At 40.1% G+C, this 13,391-nt stretch overlaps 1 long non-coding RNA gene across 1 annotated transcript; it reads left to right on the top strand.

Moving 5' to 3' along the window:
- Window positions 1–3,032: 3,032 nt before the first annotated feature.
- On the top strand, window positions 3,033–12,214 carry LOC112844079 (uncharacterized). Its single transcript, XR_003216651.1, has 3 exons — window positions 3,033–3,308; window positions 8,350–8,372; window positions 11,773–12,214. It is a non-coding gene; the product is annotated as an uncharacterized LOC112844079 (long non-coding RNA).
- The last annotated feature ends 1,177 nt before the right edge of the window (window positions 12,215–13,391 follow it).

The following is a 13,391-nucleotide window of genomic DNA, read 5'->3' as shown; positions in this document are numbered from 1 at the left end:
TCCCCAGTAATTAAATGTATAATTTTTATTTGTTTATTTTACAATTAAGTTTATTTACCTACAAATACTTAAAGATAGGTACACTAGTATAATGGGTGACAAGTCAGGTTTTTACTGATATTACAGTTCAGATGCAAACTGCATTGAATCCACAGTTATCACCCTATCAAGTCACTTGGCAGAACAAAGGAAAGTCCCCTGTGGAGGCTGTGGAGCTATGACTGGTCTCTGAGCTCATGGTTATCACGCAATGCCCTAATTTTGCAATATTTCAAAGTGAAAAACAACCACAAAAAAAAAAAAAGCCCCACATTCAGGGCTTTATGAGCTAAAGATGCTTTTGTTCTGTGCAACAGTGTCTTTTATTCCTGCAGTGTTTTTCACAGTATGTGCGGACTTGAAAAATGACAAGTCCTAGTTATAAGACTTCTGGTTTAATGTACTTTTTTCCATTAAAGAAAATCCAACAATCAATACACAAGCTTTATTAAGCAGTTTCCCAATATGGTTTCCCATTTGGATTTAATTGAATGGTTCATGCTGTAGGTGTTAGCATTTAATAAGAGGTTCAACTGCTGCCAAGGACTAAGCCCACCCTTATCCTTGAGTTGGGTTTATGCTGGAACATTTCATAGAGACAATAAAAAGGCAAGGCTGAAAAAAGATGGAGAGAAAGTGGTGGGCTGGAGGACAGAAGGAATAAAGATCGGAAAACAAAAAGGTTATAAGAAACAGATTGCTAAACATAAACACCAATCAGTTGACAGGAGCAGAAACAGGAAATTGGATTCCCAGGAGCTGGAAAATGCATCCAGTATCAATGATTCATTGTATTTCTCCTGCTACAGTTGGAGGAGTAAAAAAGGTCTGGCAGAATAGGAAAGAATGAAATAGAGCTGGAAATGAGAAAGAAAGAGAGTTAAAAAGAAAAGAGTCAAAGTAAAAGAGAGTTGACTGCAAGAGCCTCATCTCTGATCTTCAGAGATTACAACAGAAGCACCTTTTCTGGCTGTGGTGAAGAATACGAGCTCCTTCTTTCTTCCTCTAATGAGATCTCCATCATATCTTTAACTGTACTTAGTCCTCCAAGGACACAGTGAAGAGTCGGGAGATGACCCAGAACCATCACTTATATTTTTCCAAGGTAAATAGACTTATCTCTGTTCAGTTTCCTTTTAGTAGCCCGCATTTCTGTAATTCAAGCTTTTGCAGTTTTCAGTCTGTTCAGTCACGACCGCGTCTAACTTCTCAGGAATAGTATCTTCATTCTGTTCAGTTCAACAAGAAACATCTAACTTTCGTGTTGAACAACTTCTCAGAGTGGAATTTGCTTCTTTAATTGCTTCTCAGCAGAAGGTAACATACCGTGAATCACAGCTGAACTGAAAACGGCGCTCTCAGTCACGACTCAAGCTTCTGATTCAGTGAGAGACGGCGATTAGTCACAGCAGCAGCTTTTCTCTGGAAATTCGATAGAACATGAGCAGGTACTGAACGCCGTCTCTGTCTCCATGTATCTGGTTCTATCGAGAGACAATGACTGAAAATAAAACAAAATACACACAAAATACACAAAATAAATCCAGTACTGGTACCGAAAAAAAGAAGATTTATTCACAACACACAGGAAAAGACCCAGGGAAACAGAGTTAACGATAAAAAAGATAACAAAATAAAGATAAAAATCCTGAAAACCATAAATTTCACATCTGAGCCTCAACTCTCGGGGCGCGGTACCAAACGACTCACGGGCCAGTACCGGTTTGTGGCCCGGGGTTGGGGACCGCTGTCTTAGTGTGTTCATACACCACCCTGCATGTAATCATTAGTTATTATTCATTTTTATCTCTCTTCGACGGTGTGTTCTGTCTTCCTCCAGTCACCCCTAAATTAATCACAGCAGATGGCCCCGCCCCTTCCTGAGTCTGGTTCTGCGGGAGGTTTCTTCCTGTTAAAAGGGAGTTTTTCCTTCCCACTGTCGCCAAGTGCTTGCTCATAGGGGGTCATCTGATTGTTGAGGTTTGCTCTGTATTACTGCAGAGTGTTTACCTTACAGTATAAAACTCTTTGGCACATTATGTGTGATTTTGCATTATATGACAGAATTAAGTTTAATTCTAGTAGATGTTGTGATTGTAGGTTTCCCAGCTTAAGAAAAATAAAAGCAAAAACAAAGTGGAGCAGCTGTCCACAAGCGTGGGTGTTGTCACACAGTTGTTTGCAATATATTAACAACATATGCCAAAATCTTACAAAATTACACAAGAAAATGCACATAAACAACATCCGAGCCTGCTCCTTGTCTCCGTTCCCATCATTCGTCTCTTCTGTGGGTGACGTTTAGTCACTGGTGTCATGTTGAAATGAACATTTTAGTCAGTGGACTTCCTGCTGAATCACCTGACACAATGGAGCCATCTAGCCAATTTGGTGAGTCACTGCATTCATTAAAAAGGAAAAAAAAGGATAAAAAAGTCATGACATGTCACATGGTGAATTACAGTGAACGCTGAACCTCCCAATTATTGCATTAACTTCAAACAGAATGTAAGTCGGCTACAGCAAAAATGGTCAAAAACAAACGTTTTAAACTCTCAGTGTGACTCATGAGAGAAGCCACAACAACAGAAAATGTATTTTCCTTCACTTCAAATTATTTGAAGTGAAATATTTTTGGTAAGGGTTGCCCAGTCCCAAAAGCTAACCACTGAAAACACAAAGTTTAATTATACAACATGAAATCCTTGTTTGACAATGAAACCGCAGAGTCTCCGGCTTAAAATGAAACTAAACTAAAATCAAGCCTGACAGCAGTTTTAGTTGAGACCCTGTGAAGATGGATTGGATCTTCCTACTGTTCTAGAGGAGTCAAGCTGCTTTTTTTGGATAGCATGCAATCTAGCTTTGCTCTGTGAAGGGTAGAGGGCAGATGATCTGCACATGCCATGAGAGAAGTCCTGTCATTTTTGAAGGCCTAACCTTACAACTGCCCCCTCATGGCCAGGAGGAAGCTCGGCCTTACAACCCGGAGACTAGCACCGGGGGCTCGAGGCCAAACTGGCAGGAGACACAGCGTTTTGGGGGCAATGAAAAATAATTTCCTCCCGAAAATGGGCCCCAGGGGAACCGGCTTGGCCCAAAGCAGAGCAGTGTGAGCCATGCAGCAGGAATTCCAAGGCAGGGTGACTGAGAACGTCAGAGGGAAATGTCAAAGACAGACGGTGGCGTCAGGCTGCTGTACCCTGGATCTGTTTACTCAATGCCTGATTAAACTGCACCATGAAGGAATTCAACGACCAGAGAGCAGCGTGAGTCAAACATCAGGCACTAAACCTCTAATGTACCGTGCAGACAGTTCAGCTTCACTGTGTTTGACATTGACATAATGTTGATTTATAAATATAATTATTGCTATTCTCTTTAAGAGGGAGACACAGGAATGTTCAGAATCCAGCATCCCTTCTCTAATTTATGACCACCAGTGTACCTGCTGGGTAAAAAAGGTGCTCCCTTATTATTGCATTATTGCTCACAATTAACTTCTATATATTTTTCTAATTGGGAAATGATAGATAGATAGATAGATAGATAGATAGATAGATAGATAGATAGATAGATAGATAGATAGATAGATAGATAGATAGATAGATAGATAGATAGATAGATAGATAGATTTTATTTGAACAGGACACATGAATTGTACTCTGTTATGTATAAAGATGTTTGAATTCATGCAACAAAAGTCCCAGATGGCAAAGTAACTGTGGCGGGTTTTCCGGCATTTTCCTCTTGTCAAATCAGCTGGACATTTAAAGCTTGGAAATATGGCTACAATGGAAAGTCATCCTCCTTTTGAATGTCCATCTCTGTGGTTTAATGTGGAGAGGGCGATTGGTATTTTACAAGGGATATTATTAAGCTCTTTGAGGTCAGTTATGTCCTTAAAAAAATAAAGTAAAAGATTTTTGTGTCTGCTTAATGTCCTGGGTTTGCCCACGTTAGCTAAATTTATACCATCCACTCTACAGATTTTTTTTTCTCTGGTGAGGAGACAAGAAACAGTAAGAAACAGAGAGGTTACGACCTTTACAGAAGCCAGCACTCAGCTGTATAAAGCTTTCCACTTTCCCAGGCACTTGTTTCAAGGCCCCAGACTTCAAAGAGCACTTGAAAAGGTAGAGATATCTACCCCAGCCCCACATCCACTCCCCATTTACACAGGAGGAAAGTGGAGCAATGTGGTTCATATTATTTGATAAGCATCCCATATTCTCAGAGGCATTTTAATGACCTGCGGCCAGTGTTTTCATGGTCCTGGCGTTAACTCTCCAATGACACTTAGGGAGCATGCACATGGAAAGGTCTCGACTGAGAAAGGCTAGCGAGATCTTTATTACACAACGACAACCAGCGCGTACAAAGGAAAAGATCAGTTTTCCTTTCTCCCAGACCGCTGGTATTCGTTATGTATCTTCTTTTTCCATCTGTCCGTTTATTTTTCGCTGTCTGGAGAAGGCAGGGTGAGCGTGTGTTCTTCTCCCACTGTGACTGTACGGGCGTGCACTGATGGCCATCAGGAGGGACAGTTTGTGTATTGTTTCAGGCCTTGTGGCATGTCTGCTGTCACGGCCGGCCTTGGAAGAGGTTTTCCTCAAACCCGTGTGTTTCAGCGTCCTTACAAAACGCAGTCTGTGAGGTCTTTAGCATCTGTGTCAAACCAGACACTGATAACTTTAGACCAAAAAACAAAGGGCTTTCACCGCGTAGGGTTTTTCACAAAATCAGCGCAAAGATTCATCTGAGCTCCAGTAATGGCCACCCAAGAACAGCTGTCATGCGTATGTGAGGAGTGAGTAATCACTGAAGAAATTGGGGGGAAAAAATGTATAGCAATTTCTCACAGATGTTATCAATTGTCCAAAAACATCACATTGATTGCCTAATTTCATTCATGTTGAAACACATTTTTTCAACCTGGAAGATGACGTTCGATTATTGAACAGCACGCTCGCAGACTGTCGACTGTGAGATGTCCACTGATGATGCCAAGTGATCTGAAGTAACACTCAGCGACTATCATCATCCCAAACTTTTGTCATCACCATCGAGTTGCACCTAAGTGATTGCACAAATAACCAGCGGTGCAAATGGGATACGCCCAGCAAAGTTCATCACAAAACCAGTTCCTCAGGGCATCTACTGTCCACAAAGCATCATAGAGGGAAGCTTCACACCAGCATTTATCAGTTTTTGGATGAAAAATTTTGCCACTTTTCCAGTCTCCTTTCCCATCCTCTCATCAGCATACAGCTGCATTGTTTGCCTTCATCAAGCAGCGCCACAAAAGCCGAGTCTCACCCTTTGGGGGCTGGTGTTCGGCCTCATTTACTGACATCAGAGTTTGTTTGTGTGGATGAGTTATGGACTTACTCTGCTGGTATGTTCTTTTTGTGGTGATTACAAAGACCTATACAGTGACTGGGAAGCTTCCTCCACGCTGTCACACAGTTGCTTCTTTGTTCGAAGAAAACTTTGAAGAGGTGGTTCTTTACACAGCAAACACCCCGATCTCCCAATAACCCCGCTTACCCCCCACAACTGTAAACCTGCCAATCCCTCTGGACCCCCTTGACATCTTAACAAAGTCAAACAAAAAGTTCTCTGGCCCAAACATAAGGCTTTTACTGTTGGATCTGGACTATGTATTTATCACTCTTGTTCATAGTGTGTATATTTTTTGGAATAATGCTTCTGAGAATCCACATTTTCTTTTCCTCTAGGGAAGTTCGAGGCTGGGGAGCAGGGTGTTGTCGGTGGGTGTGGGGGGGAACTAGTCACGATGTGGTTTTTTCATGCAAAATCCTGATTTTCTTTGATGTGTTTCGAAAGAGATTGCACGGTCCAAGTGACGGTGCCCGGTCTGAGCAGCACGGGTTTGATCTTTTTGCCCCACGCCTGTCCATAATTTTCCTTTTTTCTTTCCTGTCTTTCCTGAGCTGCAGCATATTGTAAATTGAGTGTAAAATGTCAGAACCATTTGAATTATGAGGATTGATGCATCACGATCGAAATATGCGGTTTGCGCAGTGCAGATTTGGCCTCTTTTATTTTTTTTTAAACCCAGACCTCGATGTTCAAGTTTGAGGGAGATGAAACAGGGAGGAGGAAGAATTTTCCATGACACAGATGATCACAGTGGTTCATCAGGTGAACCATCGATTCTGTGCAGTTCTCTGTCTCAAAGTTTCTTAAACCTACACTCAGTCCGGCACTGATGCTTTAGAGCCAGCCCAAAAATGTTGTGTAAAATAAGCCAGACCAGATAAACAGAAAGGCAGATAATGTTTTTTAGGCATAACAATAGATGGTAGACCAGAATTTCCTGCTTTCGAGATTCTGTGACCACAATCATATTTGCAAATACTTATCGTGGTTTGGGTGTACATACTTCAGTGCCAGATGTGTCTCAGAGATGAAGCAATCAGATGACTCAAAAACATATTTACATTTTAAGCTGTTAAATTATTAGGTTAATTTATTATAGTGGTATTTGTTACATTTACCTGTGTGTAAAGTGTAATAGTTTTTAAAGGTTTTTAAATAGGCATCTGTGCATTTCTTTTTTCCATTTTTTGGTTTCTGGAAGGTTTTTGCATTTAATTAGTTTTAAATGGATAAAATCAACATAGTTTACAGCTAAAACGTTCCTGGTCCAAGCCTCGTCTTTCTGCTCCTGAGAGGAGTTTACATGTTCTCCCTGTAAATCACTCCCAACCGGTCGCAGCAGATGGCTGCCTGTGCCCGAACCTGGATCTGCTGGAGGTTTCTTCCTGTTAAAAGGGAGTTCCCACTTCCCACTGTCGCCAAGTGTTACTCATATGGTTGCTGGGGTTTTCTCTTACAAAATAAAGCACTATGAAGCACTTTGAGTAGAAAAGTGCTGTACAAGAACCAGTCTATACACCATTTAGGGTACTGCTGTTGTGATTTGGTCCTATATAAATAAAACTGAGTTTAATTTCTTCTGTGCTCCCACAGTCCAATGATAAGGCTCTTACATAGACTGTTGGCTGGATAAAATAAGCTGGATAAAGTGATAAGAAACTTGGTGAAGGAATTACAAAATCATTCAGATTTGCCACTCGAATATAATGTATATAGTGCATACAAAAAAGAAAAAATAATGCATTTACTTCAAGTGGTGTCAGGAATCTTCTACATCAATGCCAAGTGCATCAATGATAAGATGACATCATGAAATGGTGCAACACATCAAGTCATTTTGCAAATTATCTCTGCACAGTTTTTGCTTTTTGTGTGTCATTTCTCCACTAACCTAACAATAAGAAGCCATATCCAAACCCAAACCCTCAGCTGCTTTTGTAATGACACAATCATCTCATCTTAATGTCCCCAGGCTTACATGTGCTGTCAAATATTTGATTTTTAACTTAGGAGCATGATCTGATTATTTGAGCTCATCATAACGTCTTTGTTTTCTAGCAGTCTTCCTGCTTTCTATAAAATAGAAAACAAGCAAACTGGCGTGTAAAGTCACGAGTACTGACTAATGCGAGTTATGGATAAGTCTTGACACAGCTGTTTGATCTTATGCACAGAGAGGGAGAGTGTCATCAGCATATGGAAGAGTGAGAGACATAAAAAAGCTGGAACAGAAGAGCGGGGTATCAATCAAACAGGCTGATGACCATCTCCATGAGATAGAGAGTTCAAGACCCTGCCTTTCTCCCCCTCTCTTCTCCTCTACTTTTCTTTTCTTTTATCCCTTCCTTCCCCTTCTGAGCATCGCCCTGTCTGTCTTGTCTTTGACTTTCTTTGTTTTATGCAAAAAGCCGCCATGTCCAGAAGGAATAGATTTGCAGCATCGCTTTGATCCTGTTGTTATGATTCTTTTATTTGCCTCAGCCACATCCTTCTCTCCACTGCAGTCATTTCACAAGATGCTTTGAATTAGGGTGGAGGATAGTTTGGAAGGAGAGGAGAGAGGGGGATGTGGGGAGGGGGAGAGTGATGCTCACGCTCAGGCCTAGAGGTCCTAAAAGAAACTTGGTGTGGAGAGGCGAGAGGTCACCCTTTAAAAATACAGGGGCGATCTCGCTCTCTTTTAGGCGTAAATGTCAACCGAACTGTCTCGAAAAATTCAAAGTGTTGAAACGGTGTTGAAACTGCCGAATTTGCCCCCTCTGTCAGTAAATGAGCAAAGCGCAGTGACGTGATGTATGATACGACTTAGTCACTGTACTGTTTGGATGGTTTTAGTCAGTGAAGTAAACTGCTGACTGCTGTGGTGATGATGTTTTCCTTCTCTTTTGTGGTTATGTCCTTCAGTGGCAGCACTCATCCCGCTGTAGGTAAGTGATGTTACAACCGTGTTTCGGTATACGTTTTGCGTACACAAACGTCTGCACCTCGCGGCACTTTTGCATAGTGTAGTAGTTTTGGGTGGTCACTGTAACTGTTTTATGCGTCCCATGTGTGTATGGAAGTAATATATACTGATATCCTCAAGTGGTCTTGCTTTGCCTTGTATCTTTCCATGTTCTCCTTGCAGGAGGGTAAATATTTAGAGCATTTTTGCAGGACCATTCATATAGCTGATCTCCTTCCCTTTGTACATAGAGACAGTAAATCAGAGTCTTAGCAAAGAATGTCAGGGTAAACAAATTGGGGATATTGATGTAAACTGGAGCATTCACTGTGTCTCCTTCTAAACTCACTAGTTATGCACTCAGCTTTTCACAAGGCTATGATTTATATCGCTGTCACTCATTGTCTCGTTTGAACCAAAATTATATAAGTCGCCCTGGGCTGACATACAGTATGTCTGCCCTGGTCCAAAGTGAAAAATGTTAACTACCACAGCAAACTTGTATAATAACATACCTGCACAGTAATATACTGCAAAGCCACCATCTGCAGGAAGAACGAAAATTGGCTGTTTAGAGAAAACTTGCTATAATTCTGCTTGCTCGCAGCAATTTCACACCAGTCTTGTTAGGTTTACATGTGAGAAGTGGTGGTCTCGAATTAGAGAAAATAACTCGGTATGAAAGGACCATTAAATTGGCCTATTGTCACCAAACATCAGATATGTGGTTCAAAATGAGTCAGTTGCTTAATTCTGCCTCTGATGTCGTGGTACGAGATGGATGCAGACAGGGCCGTAAGTATAAAGCAACAAGCCACAGCTAGAGGAGGTTTTACAGCCTGGTAAGTGATGATGAGTGTTTTGCCATTCTGTGTGGTGTGGGCTTTTTTTTTTTTTTTTTTTAACCAGCTGCCTTTATGAAAAATGACATTTTGTGGTTGTTTTGTGTGACTGTTTTCTGTCTTTTGTGTTTTTAGATGGAGATTTCTATTGTCCATTCAGTAGTATAAATATGCATACTGCAAATGTCTTGTGTAATAAATACAGACAGCAAAGATTTCTTATTGTTGCTTTCACAATGTCAGAGAAAAACAAGTGCAACAATAGGCAGCAAAGTTTCATATATATATATATATATATATATAAACAATGTGAATATTGCAGATAAAGAACAAATAGAATATCCAAATATAACTCGAAAAGGAAGAGTATAACTGAGGCTTTCACCTAAAAGTGTCCTTTTGGATATATGCTCGCACACCACAGATGTCCATGTTTATCACTGTTAGAAGTGACATCACAGACACAAATCTGTATTTTCCATTTTATTAGAATGCATTGTTGCGTTGTAACGTCGAAACATATTTAAAGAATTATTTGTGTTTATTTTATAGAATGTGTCACGTCTGCAATAATCTCGAGTAGTTGCTTTTATTGACTGTTGAAATGAAAACCACACGGCACCACAATATTACATGCATTTAAAAAGACGCTGCAGTCTTTGATAATAAGCCACGACTTCCCACATCAGTAAAAGAACCTCGGAACCTGGAACTTCATACAAATCAGTTGGCTGAATGCTTTTTTACTCAAGTGTGGTGGCGGCAGGCATTAGTGGAGAGGAGAGGAAATGTGCTTGGGCTTAGACCTGCACCTACATGTGGGATACATTTGACAGAGTAAACACACAAGTGCACGCATGCACACGCACACTTGGCAGCACTACTGTCTATCAAATGGACAAATACGCAAGAAAAAAAGCTTGCCACGTTGCACGTGTAGCACTCACGCACACACACGACCGAAACACACACAGCACAATCACCTCCATACAAACAACCTGTTTAGACAAATGCATCAACCCCACAGTCCAACATTCAGCCTTCATATATTTTTGTATATGTATGCATTCACACTGATTCACGCTATCAACAACTTCCTGGCACATGCAGACACGCCAGACCCTTTTATCCTACAAATGTGGGGACCGTAGCCATAGGATGTGGATGTAAGCTGTGATAAATAACACAGGATCAGAATCTGAAATGTTTATGTGGTGAATTAGAAAAAGGAAACCAGAACAGGCCTGTTTTCTACCTCCCTCATTCAACAAAGCCCAAGTTAAATACACAAAAATAATCAGCAGCAACACATTCCACAGACGGCTGATTACTGTACATGCCATGACCAACACGTACCAGCACAAACCTTCTTTTTTTTACATTTTCTGTCAGAAAATACATACTTAAGAAGGTGGAAGTTAAAAAGCAAAATCATTTTTGCAGTGTGAAATACATTTACTGCTGTCCTGCACTGATGAGTAACTACCTTCAGCCCCTGTAGTTCCAAACAAAGCCGTTTGCTGCCATTCTGCCGGTTTCTTTTTCTACTTTTGCGGATGACTAAGTGGGCACAGTGTGCTTCACATTAACATTCCCCTCACAATCAAATCCACTTGGCACATTACATGCATGTGTGTTTAGTTCTCGAAACCATTTTCACTTTTTACATTTGCGCTGCTAAATTATTGATTTGACTTTGATGGTAAAAAAAAACAAAACAACTATTGTTTTTGTATGATGTTCTAGCGTGTTATACTTTTGTATTCTTAATAACGGAACCCCCCACAACTGCTCTCACATGCTGTAGTCATGCCATATTCTCTGAGGTTTTACATGTTGAATCCTGGGAAATTAAATCTCAATGTGAAAAAGAAAAAAGAGATATAGAAAAACGTTGATGCAAGCACGATGACACAGTACTGCACACGGCATGCATAACTTACACAAATACCAGTGATGCACATGGTGCATAAATATTTTAGTGTTATATATGCTTCCATGCAGCTGAAGTCTGTAAGCAAGGGCTTGCCTATTTTAGCAAAACAATGCCAAACCATACTGTGCACATATTTGCATACGATGACTATCAATTACTCTGCAGTGCAAACTGGTCATCCATTGTGAGAGATGAAGAGAATGACACTGAAGAGAATGTCGTTTAGCAGCTGAAATTCTATAAACATCAATACATAACTAATTATGTAAAATATTCTGATTCCAATATTTCACTTTGAAAGTAGAAGGTCGGAGTGTTTTCAAAAGAAGAAAATTCATGATAAACATCTTCCTTTTCTGATAGATTTAAATGCATATATGGCTCCATAGTGCACAGGTTAAAGATCCCCGATTTGCCTATATAGACAGAAATTGTATATACAGGTATAGAAGATATAGAATTATATAGAAGAGACATTCTGCTCACAAAATGTGAGCACAATGTCTCTTCTAACTCTCAACATGTATTATTTGGCTTTTGCATCTTCTAATAAATACATGAAAATAAACAATATGAAGATTTTTGTATTTTGGTTTTATTTACAGTTTCCACCAAATCCCAAACTGCTGTGGAAGCGAGGCTATACCACCTGTTCACCTGTCGCTGACTCACTGCGGCTCTAACTAACCTCTCCCACAGAGCGGGCGTGCCAGTGGGTGAGAAAATAAAAGAGGAGGCATACTGCGGTCAACAAAGCGTCCTTCTGCACCTCCTCCCGTGGGCTGATTAAAGAGACGGCTTGTGCTAATGGCTGCCTCACTCTCAGACCACAGGGGAGGACACAGATAACTCAAAGAGGAGCAGAGAAGAACAAGTCCTCCCTCATAAACATATCTATAGGGCTTAATTTGGGTTTAGGGTTCCTGTCATATGTAGTTTTACTGGATTTGAATCATATGGAGCTGCTAATCCTTTTTAGTCGACTCTACAGTTCTTCTTATGATTTTGACCTCATGCTGCAGCTCTATGACAAAAATAAAACTGACAAGACGCAAAATATAAGTTTGTATAATTGAATCATTTAATTCACTACATTACATTACCATTTCTTATGAGTATTAGAGTAACTGCAGTGGTGGAGTAATTATTTCGAGTCAACAAGCTCACAAAAATATCAGATAATAGAAAATATAACTACTGTGTTTAAAGCAGACAAAATGAGACTTTTTAACACTTAATCAAATTTTGATGAAGCCCACTTCTTCCAGAAAGCATAATAAAAATATATGTCAGCTGATAATGATTTACAACATCAGAGGCATCACGTTTTGTCTGACTGATTTTTCAAATTCTTTGGCTTGTCAGTAGTAAGTTGCAATTTAACAACTGATTTATAAATACATTAATGATTAAGAATGGCTACACGCTAAACCAGAGCAGACCTTAAACCTTTTTTTACACCTATGTTATTTTTTCCCTGTTGTTGCTCGTAAAAAAGCTTGTTATCCTAAAAGAAAGACGTTTTAGAAACTCTACTACTATTCCTTCAATTCAATTCAGTTTTATTTATTCAGCGCCAAATCACAATAACAGTCGCCTCAAGGCGCTTTATATTGTAAGGTAGACCCTACAATAATACATAGAGAGAAAAACCCAACAATCATATGACCCCCTATGAGCAAGCACTATGGCGACAGTGGGAAGGAAAAACTCCCTTTTAACAGGAAGAAACCTCCGGCAGAACCAGGCTCAGGGAGGGGCGGGGCCATCTGCTGCGGGTTGGGTTGGGAGAAGGAAGACAGGACATGTGTTGACATTTTTAAGACATCCTAATAATAATGAATTACAGTAGTCCAGCCTAAAAGTAATAAATGCATGAACTAGTTTTTCAGCTTCACTCTGAGACAGGATATTTTTAGTTTTAGAGATATGCGCAAATGGAAGAAAGCAGTCTTACACAGTTTTTTAATATGTGCATTGAAGGACATGTCTTGGTCAAAAATGACTCCAAGGTTCATCACAGTGTTACTGGAGGCCAAGGTAATGCCATCCAGAGTAAGAATCTGGTTAGATACCATATTTCTAAGATTTTCAGGGCCGAGTACAATAACCTCAGTTTGATCTGAATTTAGTAGCAGAAAGTTAGCGGCCATCCAGGTCTTTATGTCTTTCTTCAGTGTAGATAAACTGTTATTTTTTCTAGTGATTTCCAAAAGCATTGAAA

The sequence above is a fragment of the Oreochromis niloticus genome, linkage group LG16, assembly GCF_001858045.2.
Source record: "Oreochromis niloticus isolate F11D_XX linkage group LG16, O_niloticus_UMD_NMBU, whole genome shotgun sequence".
NCBI classification, from domain to species: domain Eukaryota; kingdom Metazoa; phylum Chordata; class Actinopteri; order Cichliformes; family Cichlidae; genus Oreochromis; species Oreochromis niloticus.
This window is presented reverse-complemented; position numbering and strand designations above follow the sequence as displayed.